Source organism: Brassica napus, unplaced genomic scaffold (assembly GCF_020379485.1).
Source record: "Brassica napus cultivar Da-Ae unplaced genomic scaffold, Da-Ae ScsIHWf_866;HRSCAF=1231, whole genome shotgun sequence".
In the NCBI taxonomy this organism is placed as follows: Eukaryota; Viridiplantae; Streptophyta; class Magnoliopsida; order Brassicales; family Brassicaceae; genus Brassica; species Brassica napus.
In genome coordinates, this window is record NW_026016905.1 from 21,722 (window position 1) to 28,204 (window position 6,483).

The 6,483-nt window shown below is 41.8% G+C and overlaps 1 non-coding gene across 1 annotated transcript; it reads left to right on the forward strand.

Annotated features, from left to right (window-relative positions):
- The first annotated feature begins 6,151 nt into the window (after nucleotides 1–6,151).
- Nucleotides 6,152–6,258, forward strand: LOC125606362. Its single transcript, XR_007337746.1, has one exon. It is a non-coding gene; the product is annotated as a small nucleolar RNA R71 (small nucleolar RNA).
- Nucleotides 6,259–6,483: the final 225 nt, after the last annotated feature.

Sequence of the window (6,483 nt, forward strand, 5' to 3'; positions counted from 1 at the left end):
CCAAACCAAGCTTCTTATAAAGAGATTCATCCTGGTTTGATTGGAACGACAAAGAAGCTGTGCTATTCCCAAACTGGGAAACTGGAATCACCTGATTTGAAAGTGTGATAACTTCTTCATCCCAACTCCTATGAGATTTATTCAACTTCCTGGTGATTCTCCACCACTTTATGTATCCAAATCAAGCTTCTTACAAAGAGATTCATCTTGGTTTGATTGGAACGACGAAGAAGCTGTGGTATTCCCAAACTGGGAAACTGGAATCACCTGATTTGAAACTGGGATAACTTCTTCTTGCCAACTCCTATGAGATTTATTCAACTTCCTGGTGATTCTCCACCACTTTATGTATCCAAATCAAGCTTCTCACAAAGAGATTCATCCTTGTTTGATTGGAACGACGAAGAAGCTGTCCTATTCCGAAACTCGGAAACTAGAATCACCTGATTTGAAAGTGGGATAACTTCTTCTTGCCAACTCCTATGAGATTTATTCAACTTCCTGGTTATTCTCCACCACTTTATGTATCCAAATCAAGCTTCTCACAAAGTGATTCATCCTGGTTTGATTGGAACGACGATGAAGCTGTGCTATTCCCAAACTGGGAAACTGGAATCACCTGATTAGAAAGTGCGATAACTTCTTCAGCCCAACTCCTATGAGATTTATTCAACTTCCTGGTGATTCTCCACCACTTTATGTATCTAAATCAAGCTTCTCACAAAGAGATTCATCCTGTTTTGATTGGAACGACGAAAAAGCTGTCCTATTCCCAAACTGGGAAACTGGAATCACATGATGTGAGAGTGGGATAACTTCTTTTCGCCAACTCCTATGAGATTTATTCAACTTCCTGGTGATTCTCCACCACTTTATGTATTCAAATAAAGCTTCTCACAAAGTGATTCATCCTGGTTTGATTGGAACGACGATGAAGCTGTGCTATTCCCAAATTGGGAAACTGGAATCACCTGATTAGAAAGTGCGATAACTTCTTCATCCCAACTCCTATGAGATTTATTCAACGTCCTGGTGATTCTCCACCACTTTATGTATCCAAACCAAGCTTCTTATAAAGAGATTCATCCTGGTTTGATTGGAACGACAAAGAAGCTGTGCTATTCCCAAACTGGGAAACTGGAATCACCTGATTTGAAAGTGTGATAACTTCTTCATCCCAACTCCTATGAGATTTATTCAACTTCCTGGTGATTCTCCACCACTTTATGTATCCAAATCAAGCTTCTTACAAAGAGATTCATCTTGGTTTGATTGGAACGACGAAGAAGCTGTGGTATTCCCAAACTGGGAAACTGGAATCACCTGATTTGAAACTGGGATAACTTCTTCTTGCCAACTCCTATGAGATTTATTCAAATTCTGATGTTAGGAGTTTTCAAGGCTCCTAAGACAAATGTTGTAGTATAAATGATTGTCGAACCAGTTCTGAGGGATATCAAAGCACTGAGAATGCAAGTACTCACTTAATCTAAGTGCAACCAATGATTTAGATGGGTTTTAAAACTATGACTAATTAAAAGGAATAACTAAATGATACTTTCTTGACTAAGGGAAAAGAGAACTCATGGGCATAGGGATTAGACCTTGGGTGATCAAGTATCGAACTAAGGATGGCAAATGATCAATCAAACTATCAACCTTAAGCCTAGACACAATTCTAAGCAAGCTCTATGTCTAGATGAATGCTCATTTGCTAACACATCTCAAACATCAAATGTCTTTGGTTGAATAATATGAAAGCAATCATTACTAACAAGTCTATTAGCTATCTTAGCACCTTTAACAACAAATGTCTTTGGCAAAGTATACTAAAAGCCTAGGAGAGTTGTCTCGGGCATTTCATCGAACACCTTTCGGGTGAGAAATGCCTAAGGATCAACAACTGAGTGGCCAACTCAGAAGATGCATTATGATTACTCTACTAGCAAGGAAATATGAATGATCTACACTAAAACATCCTAGCTCTAACCTAATCACCCTTAATCTCCCTAACCCATGAATTCAAAAGGTGATTACTCACTAATCTCCATGATTCCTCTTAAACCCATATTGGATTTCAGATTAATCATGTAGAGAAATAGATAAGAAATCAACAAGAACACAAGAACATAACAAATCAAAATCCAAGAGATGAACTTCTCAAGAGAGTTCTTGTGTATTTCTCAATAGATCAAAAGATAAAAGATAATCTGCCTCTGGTGGCTACAAAAGATGTTTAAAACATAGGTTTTAGAAATGTAAAACGTGCATAATGAAATGACCAAAAGGCCCTTAAGTAAAATAGAAATCGACCCAACAATAGACGCAGAGCGACCTCTGCATGTCGCTCTGACAAGTCGCTCCGGCCTTCGGGAGCGACCTCAGTGGGTCGCTCTGAGAGGTCGCTCCGGGCTTCGCTTCTTGTCGTCTCGCCATAGAGACGCGAGCGACCTCGGGGTGTCGCTTTGGGAGGTCGCTCCGAGAGGGGTGTGAGATGCGAGCGACCTCGGTGCGTCGCTTTGGGCAAGTCGCTCTGGGCTTCCAACGGGATGAATATGGCGAGCGACTTCACGGGGTCGCTCTAGCTAGGTCGCTCTGAGAGGTGCTTTGGAGCGACCTCATGACGTCGCTGCGGAACCTCGCTCCCATGCTCTGCTCGTCCAATGATCACCTGTTTCACGTCCTTTAAGCTCCAAATGTCCCCAAGAACTCCATGTGGCACTCCAACACCTAATGAGGACAATGAATGCAAAATGCAACCTAGACATGGCTAAATCCTAATCTATATGATGAAAATGCTAATGGATGAATGGATAAAACAATGCAAATATGCAAGATATCAACTCCCCCAAACTTGTTCTTTTACTTGTCCACAAGTGAACTTTCTAGAACTCATAGGGAGAGAGGTTGAAGGAGGGAGCACATAGCCAAAAGAAACACATCTAGCACACTCTCTTATTACACTCTAGCTTCTCTAGGCCTATCTTAACTCTTTTTGTTCTTACACTCATCATCAAGCATCCACACATTCAAATCAACCAACTCTCACATTCATTAAGCACAAAACATCAGGTGAATTCTTGCAAATGGTCAGTTGGTCCAAGTCATTTGGTTGGGTAAGGGAAGGCTTTTATTCAAGTGATTCAAGAGGTTCAAAACATATGATCTTTAAGGTGGTTTACTCTCAAAACAAGTAGCCTTGACATTGCACATAATATATCTAAGAAAGGGACCAACTCATGCATACAATGCTCAATCTCCATTGTTCTACCCTTTTCCCAAACATACAAATCACACAATCATTCCCAATGTCAAACCCAACTCACATCTCTCACCAAAAGATCCTAAGAACTTTAACTCCTTCTCTTTGAAATCTACAAGGGATTTTTCACAACCTCAAAACATTTCTTAGCTCCTAACAACTTTGCTAGCCCCCTTTTTCTTTTCTTTTTTTTTTTGTTTTTCTTTTTCCTTTATTTTTTTTTTTTTTTTTTTTTTTTTTTTTTTAGGCTGGGGGCCAAGACTTTTCAAAACTTGAGCTAGAGGCTTCTCTACTTATCCCAATAAAACAATTCACTTAAGCACAAAGAGTCTATTCTTTTCCTTTTTCATTTCTCCCAAATCATAATCACAACACTCACCCCCACCTATAGCTAGACAATAGAGTGCCCAATCTAGCAAGAATGAAGATCAAGCATTGTCGTTCCCGATACTCTCAACATTATGCACATGTAAGACTTTCCGAAAAAGGCCTCACTCATCAAACAATGAAAGCTTAAAAGGAGGAAAAGGTTTTGGGAGTGGTCTACCACTAGAGTTTGTCAAAAAAGATTGGTATAAAAGATGTGACAACTCAAGTGTGTATAGCCATGACTCAGTACACAAGGGACCATGAGCAAGAAGCATTAAGTTCGTTCAGTTCAAATAAGGTTGTAGTTGGCTTCAAAGACTGAGTTTCAGCAATCAACAAGTTTCAGGAAGAGTTTTCAAGGCTCGAAACATACAAGTCTTTTTGAGAGGTGCAAAAGCTACTCAGGTGCAACGTAGTGTTCTTTACAAGGCATTCAAAATCATTGCTCCCAATGCAAGTGAATGCAACCTATATGCTCTAGACTCTCCTAAAAATGCAAATGATGCAAACTAAATGATTGGTTTTTTTTTTATGCAAATAGGTATGCAATGCATGACTCAATGAAACAACATCAAAGCAAACATGATCAAATACTTGGTACCTCCCCCAAACTTGAGTTACACAGTCTCTGTGTCGTCAAGTAGAGAGAGATACCGAAAAGAAGACTAATATGCAAAAATGAAATGGTATATACAAGGGAGTGTGGTGGGTTACCTTCTATGGGGAATGAGTAGAGGGAGATGCTCCCTCCTCGTCGTCCTCAGGTGGTAACTCTTCAAGGTGCTCATCAGCAGGAGTGTCCATCTCTTCAATGTAGAAGGCTTGCCCGAACACAGTTGGTTTCCTCATTTTCCCCTTGATGTCAAAGTGGAGGATGTTCTCTTTACCCAAATGGAGATCAATCGTGCCCTCCTTCACATTAACAATAGCTCCTGCTGTAGCTAAGAATGGCCTTCCTAGAATCAATGGATCTTGAGCCTCCTCACCCATCTCAAGCACCACAAAATCTGTAGGTATCTCATACCTTCCAATCTTCACAGGGAGGTCCTCTAAGATGCCCACAGGGTACTTCACTGAACGATCAGCTAACACCAGAGAGAGTCTACACTTCTTGTACTGAGTGAATCCAAGCTTCTTTGCAACAGACAAAGGCATCAAGCTGACACTAGCTCCCAAATCGCAGAGACTTTTCTCAAATACCATAGGTCCAAGAGCACAAGGTAGTGTGAAGCTTCCTGGATCCTCTAATTTCTCTGGAACATCAAGCCTCTGGATGATGGCATTGCACTCATGGGTAAGAATCATCATGCCTTCCATCTCCTTCTTCTTTGCAGCTACAACATCTTTCAGGAAATTGTTGTATTGAGGAATCAACATGAAAGCATCGATGATGGGCATTGCAACCTGAGCTTCACTCATTTGCTTCTCAAACAGAGCTTTGTATTTCTCTAGCAGCTGCTTCTTGAATCTACCAGGGAATGGAAGTTTGGGTTCATAGGGAGGAGGAACAAAAGAACTTTCACTTGCTGGAGTAACAACTTCACCATCCTTTACTGTCTTCTTCTCTCTCCAACCTTTCCTTTACCTTTGGCTTCCACTATCTTCTCCAAGATCTCGTCATTGATCTTCTCATCAACAATCACCACTTCATCATCTATGTTGATGGCAACCCCCTCACCTAGTTTCTCAGCATCCTTGGTGAGGGTTCTAGGAGGTAACTGCTTACCACTCCTAAGGGTGATAGCTTTGGCCTCCTTGGGATTTTGGTCAGACTTTCCAGGTAGAGATCCTTGCTGGCGATTCTGGTGAGTGTTCATGGAAGCAAATTGATTCTCTAAATTCCTGACTGTAGAAGCAAGGTGTGAGAATTTGTTGTTGAGCTCATTGTAGCTCCCATCAATCTTGGAATGAAGGTTCTTCAACTCATAACCAACTTGCTTCTCACTTCTAGTCTGAGACTCCAAGATTTGTTTCAGTAAGGTATCAGTGCTGCTCTCTTGAGGAGCAGAGGAACCAGACGAGGGGTTTTGCTGAGGCTGATAGCTGCCTTGCTGGTTGTTTCTTGGCGGATAGCCACTCTGTTGGTTGTTGGGATAGGATTTCTGTTGGTAGTTGTTGTACTGAAAGTTGGGCTCCTTTTTGTACCAGCTACCATTGTTGTTGATGAAACACAACTCCTCTTGACCTTCCAAACCCTCAACCTCATTGACAGCAAGTGGATCTTCCTGCTTGGAGTTACCAACAAACTTCAGCTGCTCTTGGGTTGCTTTTTCAGCAATGAGTAGGTCGATCTTGTCTTCCAAAGCTTTGATCTCTTTCCTCGTCTGCTTATCATCTGTTCTACTGCCTCTGTCGTGGTCTCCACTGTAGACTGCATCACTCTTTACCATGTTGTCAACCAGCTCTTCTGCATCCTCCTCAGTTCTCCCCAAGAAGAACCCATTGCTAGCTGTATCCAGTCTGGCTCTGTACTTAGGAAGAGCACCACGGTAGAATGTGCTCAGCAAGCTCTCCTTAGAAAAGCCATGGTGTGGGCATTGAGCTTGGTAGCCCTTGAATCTCTCCCAGGCTTCACTGAAGCCTTCCAAGTTCTTCTGTTGAAAGCTGGAAATCTCGTTTCTCAGCTTAGCAGTTCTTGAAGTAGAGAAGAACTTCTCCAAGAATGCTTTCTTGCAGTCATCCCAAGTGGTGATGGAGTCGCTGGGTAGAGACTTCTCCCACTGACGTGCCTTATCCCCCAAAGAGAAAGGGAATAGCTTGAGCTTTAAGGCATCTTCGGACACACCATTGGTTTTTGACAACCCACAGTAGCTGTCGAACCTGTCCAAGTGATCAAATGGATCCTCTAGAGC